The following is a 15,503-nucleotide window of genomic DNA, read 5'->3' on the forward strand; positions in this document are numbered from 1 at the left end:
GAGCAAGAACCGCAGAGGGAACATACGAATACTTGGAATCCCAGAAGGGGCAGAGGATGCAACGGGATCCTGTACCACTTTTCTCAAAGACCTGATCCCCAAACTTACCAACCTAAAATTCACCCGACAATTCGAGTCTGACAAGGCATACAGGGTGCCGGCCACCAAGTCTCCGATGTCCCAATACGCGAGGCCTATCATATGCAAGCTCCTGAGATCACACCACACTGAAGAGATATTTAACACGCAGGAACAACTAGATCAACTGGAAAGGTCACAAAATCATCCTAACACAGGACCACTCAAAGCCCACGGTGGACACCAGGAAAGGCTTTCTAGCCCTACGCCAGAGACTGAAAAGCAGAAACATTAAATTTTCGTTTGTAGCACCTGCAAAATTCAAGATAATAGATAAATGGAAAACTCACCTTTTCACAGACCCCCAAGACCTCCACCGCTATCTGGAGGGCCCATCAACACAGGCCATGGACACATCGCTCCACGGCTCAGCAAAGAGACCCCTCACCGGAACCTAACATTGAGGGAGCAGCAGAGTGAGTCAACAATTCTAATCATTGTGACATCAAATCTACGAAGCAGCGCTACCTCACAAGACCCGCATCTATACCTGTAACAAAGTTTGCCTTCTAGAATAACAACAACAGCTACCTCAAGATCACGTAAGCGGCCACAGGAGTACCAGCAGGCCAGAGCACAAAAACTCGGAAGGGAGAAACCGGAAATGACAAAAGGAAAAACTCAGGGACTACAACATATCCTTTTACTTTGGTTATCCCATACCTCCTACAGACCACTACAAGGCCAGATCAAGATATAAGGGAAAAGGGAGTTCACAAACAGACTATACAAGACTATTACGCTCCAGGAGGCGGAATGGCGATCCTGCTGTCACACCTCCCGTATTCTAATAAAGAGGGGGGAGCGTAGGGTGGGTGGGAGGGGGGCTCAGGGTGGAGGAGCAGTATTAGTACATCTCAGGTATCTTTCCTCTTTATTTTCTATCTTTTCTCTCATCCACATCTTATATACCAATGCATTGGGCGACTTACCAGCCCAGTCGAACCTAACCAGGGAAACAAAAAGGGGAAACACTATTACAGGAGCACAGAGCCCTGAGTGTTGGGCAAACAGAACCTCCACAACACGCAAATAAGATGAATAATAACAAAACGATCATCCTTGTGGCAGACCTCAAAATAACATCTCTCAATGTAAAGTGCCTTAACCACCCCATTAAAGGCAGGAATATAGTGGATTACCAAGCAAAATCCAAAGTACTACTTCAAGAAACAAAACTAGAGGAAGATGACGCCAAGCTAGTTGGATAGTGCAGCTAGCAAGCTGTTCCCATGAGGCACAGGGTCAGACTGATTTGCATATAGCCATGTCTGAACTGGGGTGGCAGAGTGGGCTACAGAACGGTGATGGCTTAAACCCAGATCTTTTGACTGGGTGTGAGTGTTTGATTGTTTCAGATGCTCCGTCCATCACCACCCCCTTTTGTACCGCTTTTGGCCACCATAAGTGTGGCAGGGTATGCTCAGACGTGAGTCCCTTGCTCACTTTGCCACTGGATTCAAGCAAGCCGGGCTGAAGACGGCTGGAATGCCAGAAACCGGTCCTCGGAAGCTTGTTTCCAGTCCAGGGAAGACATGGCTTGGTAGTTCGGGCTGGACTGTTCCCATGAGGCACAGGGTCAGACTGATTTGCATATAGCCATGTCTAAACTGGGGTGGCAGAGTGGGCTAAAGAACGGTGATGGATTAAACCCAGATCTTTTGAATGGGTGTGAGTGTTTGATTGATTCTGATGCTCCGTCCATCACCACCCCCTTTTGTACCGCTTTTGGCCACCATAAGTGTGGCAGGGTATGCTCAGACGTGAGTCCCTTGCTCACTTTGCCACTGGATTCAAGCAAGCCGGGCTTAAGACGGCTGGAATGCCAGAAACCGGTCCTCGGAAGCTTGTTTCCGGTCCAGGGAAGACATGGCTTGGCAGTTCGGGCTGGACTGTTCCCATGAGGCACAGGGTCAGACTGATTTGCATATAGCCATGTCTGAACTGGGGTGGCAGAGTGGCCTAAAGAACGGTGATGGATTAAACCCAGATCTTTTGACTGGGTGTGAGTGTTTGATTGATTCAGATGCTCCGTCCATCACCACCCCCTTTTGTACCAATTTTCTAAAAGTGGCATTTTCAGATCTGTGACTTACAATCCAATTTTACAATTGAAGAGAATATTACATACCAATTCTTATGAGACCAAACATGATATTGCTGCCTGTTCCCAATCAAAAGTTCACGTATACTAATTGACGGCAAGCCTATGTTGCCACCAGTAACTTGCCTGCCTGATTGCTGGGGACCACTATCCTGGTCTGACTTGCTGCCTCTCTGCACCAGTGACACCGTCATCCCTGCGTGCCAGGAGGCGCTTCATAATCCAAAGAGGGCTGCTGCAGTGCGGGACACGAGCGGGTGCGCATGGGCAAAGCCCGGGCTCTTCCACGCCCATCAGACCCAGGAGAAGGATGGGCTGGGCCCACCCTCTAACACCAGGACTGCAGGTCCCTAAGGCTCTTGACTTTGAGGTACTGGCTTTTTCTTAGTGATCTTTTTATATAAGTGCCTCGTATAAAGAATGGTTACGTGTAAAGGCACTAGTGATAATCCGAGGGTGGAATAACAGGGACATTAGATGTCTTCCTAACAAGGGCGAAGTTGGTTTTGACCCACCAAATCGAACTGAGAAGTGACTTTCATTGGACTCTATGGCCATCCAGAAGCGTTCTTCTCTTGGCAGTGTATCTGTGGAAAGTCCCCCCATTGCTTCCTCACCAATGCTTATGCATTCAGTACTACCCACAGCCTTAGCACTTGTCGACCCTGTGGCATTAGCTGTATTCTTTCCCGGCTTCGCCGAAGTCTCACTCTCAGCCGAAGCCTCAACCAGACCAAATAGAGCCTCAAGGGGCCAGGCTGCAACCGCCCTACTAGACACTAACAGTAAGCCACCAGTAAAAAGGGGACGCGCGCAGCGGGCACGCCACTGGCTCGCTGAAGGCGTACCTAAGGCAAGCCCGTCTGCGCCTGTACTGCCAGGCGCCAGGACCCCTGGTCCTGAGCTACCCCAAAACCTATTCTATACTCGGGAGTTGCTGCTTGCCTTGCAACCCAATGAGCCCTACAAATACTATAAGTGACATCATGAAACCCCTCAGAAACAGTGTAACAACTGTGGGTTTAAAGTTACAACTGACCCTAAAGAATCTCATATCGCCCCAGGTTCCACCCATATCAGTATATGCAACCTTAATTGCAGGTCACTGATAAAACACCATGCAGATATCTTCGATCTTCTTATGGACTTAGCCCCAGACATACTGTTTTTGACGGAAATCTGGCTAACACGGATTCCACAACAATACCGGCATTAGCCTTACCTGCACGCTGTAAGCTACTCACTCAGAACAGGCCTAGCAGAAGAGGGGGTGGTCTTGCAGTCATATTCAAAAGTGCTTTCCACTGCTCACTGCCCCCACAAACTATCCCGAGTTGCAACATTGCCCCGTTTAAAATTTCCATGTCACATAACTTTACCTTCACGGTGCTTCTTATCATCCACCAGGCCCAGCCAGGGCTTTTCAAGAGGCCCTGGTTCACTCGGTTTCCACCCTTAGAATCAGCTAATTTTAACATTAAAGGCGATCTCAACCTACACCTGGAACACCGGGATTGAGATTTGCAACTTCCTGGGCGATTTTAAGGCCTGTCAACTAATCCAGTTGTCAGAAAGACCTGCTCACCAGTCAGGCCACCTATTGGACCCAATCTTTTAGAATCTCTTCAATGTAGTAGCGAATACTCCTCTTCCTTTGATTTGGACTGACCATTTTCTGATCTCCTTGAGTCTTGAAATGGCAGGCCCTATCCTGAGGCCCCCTAGCCAATCCCTTTTGAAGCGACCGTGGCACAAATTGCATGAAACCGCCTTCATTAAATACGTCCCGTCCAGACTGGCCTGTGGACCTGGAGGCAGCTGACAGAGCCTTTAGGGGCTGGATTAGTAATTCGCTTGACCAGTGCCTCCCGATGAAACTGACGGGGACTAAGCGCACGCACATGCACGCATGGTACAATGAGTCCCTACGGGCAGAAAAGAAAAAGTGTAAAATCTTGGAACGTGCCTGGAGACATACTTATGGCGCCATTACTAAAAAATACCTATAGGAAGGCCATAAAAACCTTCCAGAAATCTGTTCAAAAGGCCAAAGCCTTGTTCTATACCAACTTGATCTCATCTAGCTCTAACCCCTCTAAAACTATCTTCTAACTCGTGAAAGATATGTCAACACCTCCCACTGGAACCAAATAACACTATATCTTCCAAAACCCATTGTGACTCACTGGCAAGGTACTTTATTAACAAAGTGGACTGTATATACAACACGATAGAAATGAGGCAGAGTACCACTGAATCCATGGTGCCCCCCATATCTAGAGCATTCCCACACACATAACAAACTTTGCCACCCATGTCTCTCGAAGTCCTAGCCACCCTAGAGGCTAAAGTCAAATCAGGTTCCCCTGATGATCCCATAAAACCAGATATCTTCAGGAAATTCCATAACTGTCTTAAGACTGAGGGCCGGGAATTCATCAATGGCTCACTTCTGTCGGCAGTAATTCCAAAGTCGTGGAAGCATGCCAAAGCTGTCCTACTGCTGAAAAAACCCACACTAGACGCATCTTTGCCGGAGAACTTTCGACCTATCTCCCTGCTTCCCTACCTGGCCAAAATTATGAAGTCCCATGTCAACATCTCTCCAAATATCTGGAGCCCAACCTGATCTTATATAGATCTCAGAATGGATTTTGTCCCAGGCACAGCACAGAATCAGCGCCTTTGGCAGTCACTGAGCACCTGTGGTCCACGCTAGACAAGGGCAATACCTCAGCACCTCAGTGGAGAAGTGTGGCTCAATGATTAGAGCGGCAGACCCTGATGCAGAGGTCTAGCCCGGGACCAGGGTTCAATTCCCCGCCTTGGCGGGTCTTGGGCTCAAAATTCCACAGACCTGATAATTCTCGCCTCGGTGCCTATTCCAGTCATGGAGTCCCACTCTGCAACTCTGGGCAATAGCTTGCTTAATCTCCACAACGGCTCCCACAACGCTAAGGATGCCTGGCCTCCACCTTGGGGGTCCCCAGGAGTGGACTTCTCACAGGGAAAGCCAGGATGGGTTCCACAGCGGTATTCGTACAAGCGCCTTGAGACCCTTGCGGGTGAGTAGTGCGCTATACAAGTATCAATTTACATTTTACATTTACAGCACTATTTTTACTTGATCTTAGTGCGGCCTTTGACACGGTCTCCCACAAGATTCTACTTCAACGTCTTGAGGAGATTGGGGTCAAAGGCAGGCCTCTTGCCTCGATTGCATCTTTTCTTTCAGAACGCTCTTTTCGGATATTTATTTATTTATTCAAGAATTTTATATAGCGCTGGCTAGACCCGGAAGTATCAGAGCACTTTACATGAGGTTCCACAAAAATTGCATTACAAGATTAAATCAGTTCCAATTTACATCAATTGCTAGACAAACAATAACAAGAGCATAGGAGATAAACTAATTGAGGTGTAGATGGGAAGGGGTACGGGTAAAGGGGTGGGAGGGTGAACTGGCAGAGAGACAAAAGGAAAGTCTGTCCAAGGTCTCCTCTATAGCTATCAGGTAGCTCCACCGGGTATTGGCCAAATAGCTCAGTCTCAGTGGGAAAAATATTTAAAGAAACATGGAGGGCAAAATAGATGGAGAGTAGAGGGGAGGGGGCATGGAAGTAGAGAAAGGGGGGATAGGGGAAGAGACAACAAGGAGAGACGAAATTAAGTCTGTGTAAGGGCCGGCTGGGTAGGTGAATACCAAGGAGGGATTTCACAGCCCATCTCCCCTATAGCTAAACCAGGTAGCTCCATTGGGCATTCGACAAAATAGTTCAGTCTCAGTATATTGAGTGAGGAGAGAAGGAGAGACAAAAATAGGCGGAGGGTGCGGGAAGGAGCGACAGGAGAGATGAAAGGAAGTCTGGCTAAAGACCGACTGGGTAGGTGACGTCAAAGGAGGGGATCCCCGACCTGTCTCCCCTATAGCTAAACCAGGTAGCTCCATCGGACTTCAGACAGAATAGCTAGATCTCAGATGGCGAGGGAAAATTCTCAGGTAAACAGGGTGGGGGCTAAGGGCCAGGACAGGTGAAGGCAGAGGTCAGTAGCAGGAAAGCGGAGAGGAGTAGAGCAAAGAGGGGTAGGGGGAGGCTAGTCCGGTGAAAGTTCCCATGGATCTGGTGGGCTACAGTTGCCAGCTTAGCCAATGTGCGGGTACTCGGCTGATTCGCCGGTGCCATCTCAGGTACAGTCAGGTTCTACATGATTTTTGATTTCCCCATTGTGCAGGCTGGAGTGGTTCTTTGCGTGCGGGGTGTTGCAAGTGTCTGGGACATGCATAGGTTATCCGTGATGAAGCGGAATGGGTGCCATTTTGTGGCTAGGGGGCTTACTCAGGGGTCGCATAGATGGTGAAAAAGACGATCGTGGAGCTTCGTCGAACCCGCACCAGGATTAAGAGACCAGCAATTTATTATCCCCTCTAGAGCAGCACCTGGTAAGAGGTAGGCGTGGGGCCTCGAGTCCAAGTGATTTTACATGGTGGCTGCCATTTTAAAGTCTGGCAGGCGAGCAGTGAGTTGAAACGGCATTGATTGTTATCCAGGAAGTGTCAGCGTGTGCACTCCAGCGATTCACGATGAGCCCGGGCCTTACCTCTGGCAGCGCCAAGCAGATTTAGAGCCAGGGTCCCCACACAGTAGCCCCAGTGGTCACTGGCATAGCTCTCTGCTCAACCCCGGTCCCACTCCTCAGGGTCCCGCTACCAGTCTAGTAATTACCCTCTTAGCTGTGGTGTCCTGCAGGGCTCTGCCTTGAGCCCCACGTTGTTCAATATGTATGTTTGCCCTCTGGCCCTCCTGGCTAAAGAGCGCAAATTTAAAATGGTATCTTACGCAGAAGATACCCAGCTGATATTCACCTTTTCCAACAACCCTGCTCTGGACCAACTAAAATTTTGTGCCGATGTTCTGGCCATTGCAGACTGGATGACAAACAACTATCTACAGCTTAATTCAGCAAAGACGGAGGTGCTCCTGGTTGGCCGGGACACTCACAAGTGGGACTACCAATGGTGGCCAGTGTCCTTGGGAACCCTTCCCACACTGAAAAATTAAATTAAAGATTTGGGGGTCTTGATTAACACCGCCCTCTCATTTGAACCTATTGCAAAAAAAGTGGTCAGCACCTGTTTCGGTCTTCTGCATGGCTTAAAACCCTTTTTAGGATGTTTTTTACGCTGCCACTCGCCAACTGATAGTCCAATCAGCTGTCCAATCGCGCCAGGATTACTGCAATGGTCTTCTGCTTGGCGTAAATAAAACAGTTAAGGCAAGACTCCAACAGGTACAGAATGCAGCTGCACGTACTATGTTTGCCCTCCCTAGGAAAAGTCATACCTCCAATCTCCTTCACCGTCTACACTGGCTGCCAATCAAACAGAGTCCAATTTAAAACCCTCTGCACCACACATAAGATTGTACATGGCCAGGGCCCCCAAATCCTGCAGGGTCTCTGCACCCCTTATGTTCCCCTGCGTCCATTGCGTTCCACTGATCACCATCTGCTGTGCATCCCAAGGGTCTGCCGACGCACAGCCGAGGGTCGCTCCTTTAAATATCAGGCCCCAGCACTATGGAATTCCAACCCAATGGCTGCCCGCAGCCAGGATCACTGGGCTTCCAGGAAACTGATCAAAACTTAGCTTTTCACTTCCATCTAGCCACATCTCCCCTGGTCATCTGTCCTCTAGCACTGGGACGCCCTGTTGCTGGGGAAGCCATGAGCTCTATAAATCCCCCTAAAAACACAGAAAAATAAAAAGAAGAGGTGGTGCCCTTCTGAAGTTTAAACTTGTGTCCTACGGCTGGTGATGATGTTTTTACTTTGTTGGTCCAGGGGAGTGATGACGAATTATGGAAAAGACTAGCGACATTGGTTACTGTCCTCCCGAACCCCTTATTAGCGAAACTATCTCAAATTAAGGAGAGGTTGTTGCATATTGAAGGGTTGGGTAGATCAATGCATAATAAAGGTGCATGCCCTTGCCCATGCTTATTTCCTGGAGCAGCTGCATGGCCACTATCATCCCTGGAAGGGGGGGGGTGCCCAAAGGGTGGTAACATTGAGGGGAACCATCCACGCATGGGTAGCAATGCGCGTAACACTGAAGCTACCTCTCGTAACAACCATCCATTGTTACCTTTCCTCGAACCTAGCAGGAGTCTTAAACTCCCAGTCCATCCTATTATCCTTTCAGACCGGCCAGCTACCAATGCACGACCGCCATTACAGGGGGTTAGAGGGAGGGAGCTCTGCTCTAGGCAGTGTCGACCAAACATGGAGAGTCCTTCCAACACATATCAGCCTCTACACCTTCCATGAGCCTCATCCCCTTTAGTACTGATTCTAGGCAATGTCCCTATCTAGAGGATGATCAGTCCGAACCCACTATCTAATTAATGAACAAGTCCCTGCATTGGTTAACACACCAACAATCTAGTAGGGGAAACTGGGGGGTTCCATTGGCCTCCCAAATGATAATGGCCATAAGGGTGGAGTGGCTGGGACCGGCCAAGTAAACAATGGCGGGTGATTGTATGATTATAAATCCATCATGTATCAAGCAACCTATTAGACCATCTACATTGGGACCCACCTAAAGGCACACAAATTAGAGCTCTACCCTATGTGTTTTCCTATAGGCAACCCCAAACGCTGGCAAGAGAAACAAGTGTTTTTAGGGGGGGGACAAACGTAGAACGAAGAATAAGGCACTGCAGACAATGTAAGGGTAACCCTTGAGAATAGATATGCCCCTCTTAGCGATCTGGAGCAATACAACTATATTCTTCTGACCACCTATTTAAGCAATAATGGGCTAGTCAATCATTTAACTCCCTACCCAGAGAAAGAAAGCAAGGATGCTATCCCTTGCAAAATCATAGGCAGCACAGACCCGACATCTTCCCTAAAACCAGCTCAGTTATCATACATTTCTTGGAACATACCGGGTTGCAGTCGAAATTAGAGTCCAGGGACTGATTTGAATTCATTGAAATCCACAACATGTTTCAGGAAACATGGTCCCTAAACACATTACATCAATCAGGCTATCTTAACTTTCACAAACCGGCAACCCAAGGGCAGAGAGGTAGACCATCCGGAGGGCTGACAATTTGGGTAAAACAGGTCCTACGCTATAGAATCTGGGAAGTCCATATTGACAGCCTCGATATTATGGCCATTTGTTTACAGATAAACCCAACGCTAAGATAATAGTCCTTAATTTTTACGCTGGAGGTCTTACAGGTGAAAGACTGTCTGATACAGTTGCCATTTTAGAGAACTTCTTGGAAAGGACGATTGGTACCCAAGACACTGTAATTGCAGGGGACTTCAATACCACCTTTGAGCTCCTTGACCAAGACAATAACAAACTTACAGAAGAAGATGTACAATGGAGCATCCCTAGTATTGAGCTGCCCCTGATCAAGAAATGGACAGAGGCAGCTTTAGAACTCAAAGCATTATGTATGGGGAGGGGTCTCAGGGCAGTAAATGATCGAACTCCATCTGATAGGCTGGGCTCCAACACCTTTCATAATGGCGTGAGCACGAGCCGTATTGACAATATATATTCATCAATTTGGAATATTGGGCCTCCCTTATCAACATGGAGGTTCATGAGAGAGCAGAAAGCGATCACAATCCCCTAAGATAGTGGAAAGCGAACAAACACTCCTAGCAATACGGCCAGATGTTACCAATACCATGACAGAGTTACAAACCATCACCACCCAGACCAAGTTAAATAAAAACATAACTAGGGCCCATGAAGACCTTTTTGGTAAAATTAAGAAATATTTTATAAAGCCTCCCAGCCAACGCAACAAATAGGAAGAAAAAAAAGCGAATTGGTATAACAAGGCTTGTAGAGAAGCATACAAGTAATTGGCGACAGCCATTAAACAGGAAGATTTTGCCACTGTCAAAGTAACCCGCCAGAAGTACAAACCTATAAAGCAGGAAGCTAAAAAAGACTGGGATGAACTGAGCTGGCTGATTTTTATCAGGTCAGCCTAGGGAAAAATCTTCAATACTTTTGGCAGCTGGTTAAATGGGGGAGAGGCGGGCAAGCACGATCACTGCAAAATCATGTAGCTCCCGAAATGTGGGTCTCACATTTTGCCAAGCAATTTGCTGTAGAGGAAGAGGGAAAAACTGAAGAAACATTTCAAATTCCATTGTATGATGTTGCATTGCACTTTAATATAGGGGAGGTCGAAATAGCGTTGGGTGCAGTTACAAGTGGTAGATCCCGGGCCTGGACAGTATCCCAGCAGATTTGTTTCTATATGATTGGGTCATCTGGCATGAGTATATATTGTTGCTAGAGAACGCTATAGCCAGTGGAGCTTCCATTCCCGTCTCCTGGAGGGGTGCAGAAATGTTACCAATTTATAAAAAAGGTGGTCGTTCAAGGCCCAGTAACTACAGACCAATAAGCCTTATCGATGCTATACAAAAAATAATGGCAAGAATGGTGCTAAATAGAATCCAGGAATGGCTTGTTGACTTTGATATACTGTTCCCTCTACAGGCAGGATTCCCCACCCTTGTGAGTATGGTCGACCAGGTCTTTCGCTTTGCATTAATATACTGGCATGTTGTAGTGATAGCAGGAGGTACCATTTAACCCTCTTTTGTGGATTTAAAATCTGCATTCAACCTGGTCCCCCGTAACAAACTTTGGTGGGTCCTTAAGGATTTAGGGATGCCATTAGAACTATTATCCGTTGTGGTGAGGCTGCATGAGAGAATTTTGCACAGGTCCGATGGGGTACACAGGGTAACACTACAAATCGATTCTCTGTATCCAAAGGGGTCCGACAAGGGTGTGTTATGAATCCAACACTATTTTCACTATTCATCAATGGGATCGTCAACTATTTTACCACCTTCCCGACTGATGCACCCACCCTTGCAAGCATTAAAACACCCATACTCATGTTTGCAGATGACACAACGTTAACGAGGTGTGAAGAATTCTGTGATGCCCATGTTCTTGTGATAAAGACAAACAAAACCAAAGTTATGGTCCTCCATAAACATCGGGCTATTAAGGGGTGGGTATCCCTAAATAATAAATATCTTGACCAAATGGACGTTTTTAATTATTTAGGAATCACGCTTGGAAATAAACCTAACTGGAAACCCCAGATAGAAACCATGGCCTTAAAACATCACCAACTCGCAGGTGCATTGCTGAAGGAACATAAGTCCTCATTAACTAAGCCTATAAACCCAGTTCTGAAGATCTATAACACCAAAGTTTTAGCTTCTGTACTATATGGTGCTGAACTCCGGGGCTAGGACAACCTGACACCACTAGTTTTAGCCCAACACAAATTTATGAAAGGCGTCACCTGTCTACCTCAGAACACTCCACTCAAGCCTTTATACTACGACCTAGGCTGTAATCTATACTACTATTATAAAGAGAGAACTGTGTCCTTTGAGCCAGGTAAACTCGAAAAGTACACCACCAATCACAATACCCAATACAGCGTTGGAAAGGGGAGGTCCAGGAGATGGACATAGGCTATACATTAGGGCAACATATACATTACAAAGTGAAAACAATATTCGGGGTAAAGTAGTTCCTTGTGGGCGTTCTTCTGCTGTTAGGGAGTAGCATGGGCATGTCAAACTAAACCTGTGGGCGGCAACATTGGCAGAGGGGCATGGGCTATACAACATCACTCGCTTCCAGGGGCTGCGAGCTTCAGGCACACAGAGCGCAGCAGGCACACACTAAACACCGCAAGTTCAGTAACACAGAAACTCGCTGCATGAAGACAGAAAATCGCTGCAACATTGAAGCATCTATAGAAGTAAGCGATAGTGACGGTGGGCACATAAAGAGTGGGCGTGGGCGGGTGTAACTTACTGAGGGAGGTGACATAAACAGCATGGGCGGGGTTTGAGGGACATCGCCATGTGTAAGTAAACGGAAAAAACATTCACATATGCCATGAATGTAGAAGTTGATGTGTATTCACTTCAGGCAGACACACTCGGCGCATCAGTTCTTTAACTACGCCTTATAAGGGGCGCGGCTTCCATCAACAAGACGCGCTACGTAGGAACGCTACATTCATGGCCCGCCTATTGCTATTACATACGTCACAGCCTTCACGACGCCACGCAAAGGGTTCCCTAAGGATAACAGACAGACTCGACGCTCCTGCTGCTCCCGCTGCTGGCCACTCTGCTGAGCGTCTCCTGCAGCGGTGCTGCCCCCAGCCCCCTTCTGCCCCGGACAACGTCGGGACGGGCTGCTAGTATATAATAATAATAATAATCCACATTTGTAAAGCGCACAATCACCGTAAGGGTCTATAGGTGCTGGGAAAATTAATTAAGCAATTGCCCAGCGACACATGGTGCTGAGCTAATCTGCCGCCGTTGCCGGGGATCGAACCGTGATCCCCAGATTCCGGAGTCAGTCGCCCTAGCCGCGGCGCCACACCTCTTCCAGATTGGATGAGTGAGCATGGTTTTGCCCAATAGCTTTTTGGCGAAGATTATGGACCACTCTCGAGCTATCGCACTATGCAACTGCCCTCAAAGATGTCTGGGACGCTCACACCTCAATCAATCAATCAATCAAAGCATTTGTATAGCGCGCTACTCACCCGTAGGGTCTCAAGGCGCTGGGGGAAGGGGGTCCGCTACCGCTCGAATAGCCAGGTCTTGAGTTGCTTCCTGAAGGAGAGGTGGTCTTGGGTCAGGCGGAGGTGGATGGGGAGGGAGTTCCACGTCTTGGCAGCCAGGTAGGAGAAGGATCTTCCTCCCGTTGTGACTCTTCGGATGCGGAGGACGGCGGTGAGGGCGTGGCTGGTCGATGGTAGCTGGCGGGTGGGAGTGTAGAAGGTCAGGCGGTTGTTGATGTATCTTGGGCCTTGGTTGTGGAGAGCTTTGTGTGCGTGGGTGAGGAGTCGGAACGTGATTCTCTTGCTGACGGGGAGCCAGTGCAGGTATCTCAGGTGTTCGGAGATGTGGCTGTGTCGGAGGATGTCAAGGATGAGGCGTGCCGAGGCGATCTGGATGCGTTGGATTCTCTTCTGAAGTTTGGCTGTGGTTCCGGCTTAGAGGGAGTTGCCGTAGTCCAGACGGCTTGTGACAAGGGCCTGGGTGACCGTCTTCCTGGTTTCAGTGGGGATCCACCGGAAGATCTTACGTAGCATGCGGAGGATGTTGAAGCATGACGCGGAGACGGCGTTGACTTGTCTGGTCATGGAGAGGGCGGAGTCCAGGATGAAGCCCAGGTTGCGTGCATGGTCTGTCTGTTTGGGTGCGCTGCCCAGGGCAGGGGGCCACCAGGAATCGTCCCAGGCGGAGGGTGAAGATCCCAGGATGAGGACTGCCGTCTTATCTGAGTTCAGTTTCAGGCGGCTGTTCATCATCCACTCGGCTACGTCTTTCATCCCTTCATGTAGGCTGGTTCTGGCGGGGTCGTTGGTGAGGGAGAGGATCAGCTGGGTGTCGTCAGAGTAGGAGATGATGTTGAGGTTGTGTTGGCGTGCGATGGCCGCAAGGGGGCTCGTGTAGATGTTGAACAGCGTGGGGCTGAGTGATGATCCTTGGGGTACGCCGCAGATGACTTCGGTGGCCTCGGATCTGAACAGGGGGAGGCGGACTCTCTGCGTTCTTCCGGTGAGGAAGGAGATGATCCACTCCAGTGCCTTCTCTTGGATCCCGATGTTGCTGAGGCGTTGTACTAGGGTGCGTAAAGTTACATAGTTGCAAAAAATGAAAAACACATTGGTTAATATGGGTGTGCGACATTTATGGGATGATCAAGAGGGACAATAGTTCCCCCTCAAAAAAAGAAATGAAAGCGCTCTACTGGTCTATGGTCATAAAGAATAGTACCCAAGCCTCTGAGAGTGCTACGCTGACAGGTAAGTTCATAGAGTTTAAGCCTTGTCCTCAGTATGAACCCTTCTGGGATGTTATATGTAAGCCTAGAGACAGACTATCTCACATTTTATTTGTCTGCCCAGCTTATAAGGCCCTCCGGAACAAATGGTTGAAATCTCTGTGCAGTACCATTGCAATGAGAATACTGATGACCAATACAAATGAAAGAGTAAGTCGGCACAAAAAATGGTTAGGACAGTGTTATATTGGCAGCCTGTCGAGTAACGTCTAATGTAAACTTGTTTGGCACAAGAGCAGTGACAGGTATAGAATTTTACACTCATTTCAGTGCTACTTATACTGTTGTATATTGACAGTTCCCATGCCAACCATTTTACCACCATTGGTTGATGCATACTTTTTCTTCTGTTATCTGCTCTTTTTTATGACATTTTTATGAAATAAGATATTTTAAAGTTTTTAAGAACAATATGAATATTTTACACTTAAGATACATTGTGTGCATGGCTATGTCTGAACTTCTTAATCTTTATATGGCCTCGAAGGCCTCAAACTTTAAAATAATCTTGTACATACACCGATTACTATGGACATAGGGTGTATGCACCCCTAATTGAAAAGTTGTGTATATCGCTGTGAATCACTTTTGTGATCCTGGTGATTGAAATAAAGATTATGAACTGAACAAATTGTACTAAGGTAACCCAATGTTATCTAATGGGAACAGTAGGCCTCACAGTAGTGAAAAACACATTTGGGAGTTTTTTTTTACTACCAGGATATATAAAGCTTGAAAGCATATGTACTACCTTTTAAATACCATACACACTGTCCATTGGCCTCATGAGGGTCTAACTTAGGAATAATATGTGTATTAAAAAGGGAGGTTTAGGCCTGGCAAAAGGATTGTTTATCATGGTTAAATTGGCAGTGTAAAACTATACACGGGCTGCAATAGCTGGCCTGTGGCATTTTTTAAAGAGTTTGTTCAGTGAGTGGCATAACAAGTGCTGCAGGTCCAGTAGCATTTAATTTACAGGCCCTAGGTACATATACTACCACTTTAATGAGGACCTTTAAATAAATTAAAGGGGCCAATTGGGTGTAAGCCAATTTGACCATATTTAAAGGAGAGAGCAAAATCACTTTACCACTGGTTAGCAGTGGTACAGTGCACAGAGTGCTAATGGCAACAAAAACAAAATTCACAAAACGGGAGGGGAGAACAAAAAATGTTTGGGTGAAGACCACACCAACAATTGTCAGCCCTAACTATATTATATCATGTACATGAGATTCTTTACGTGTTTTACAAAAGCTATAACAGATTTAGAAAGAACTTTGTTTCAAGAGAATGCAAAATAGTGAA

Source organism: Lissotriton vulgaris, chromosome 2_1, assembly GCF_964263255.1.
Source record: "Lissotriton vulgaris chromosome 2_1, aLisVul1.2, whole genome shotgun sequence".
Taxonomy (NCBI): Eukaryota; Metazoa; Chordata; class Amphibia; order Caudata; family Salamandridae; genus Lissotriton; species Lissotriton vulgaris.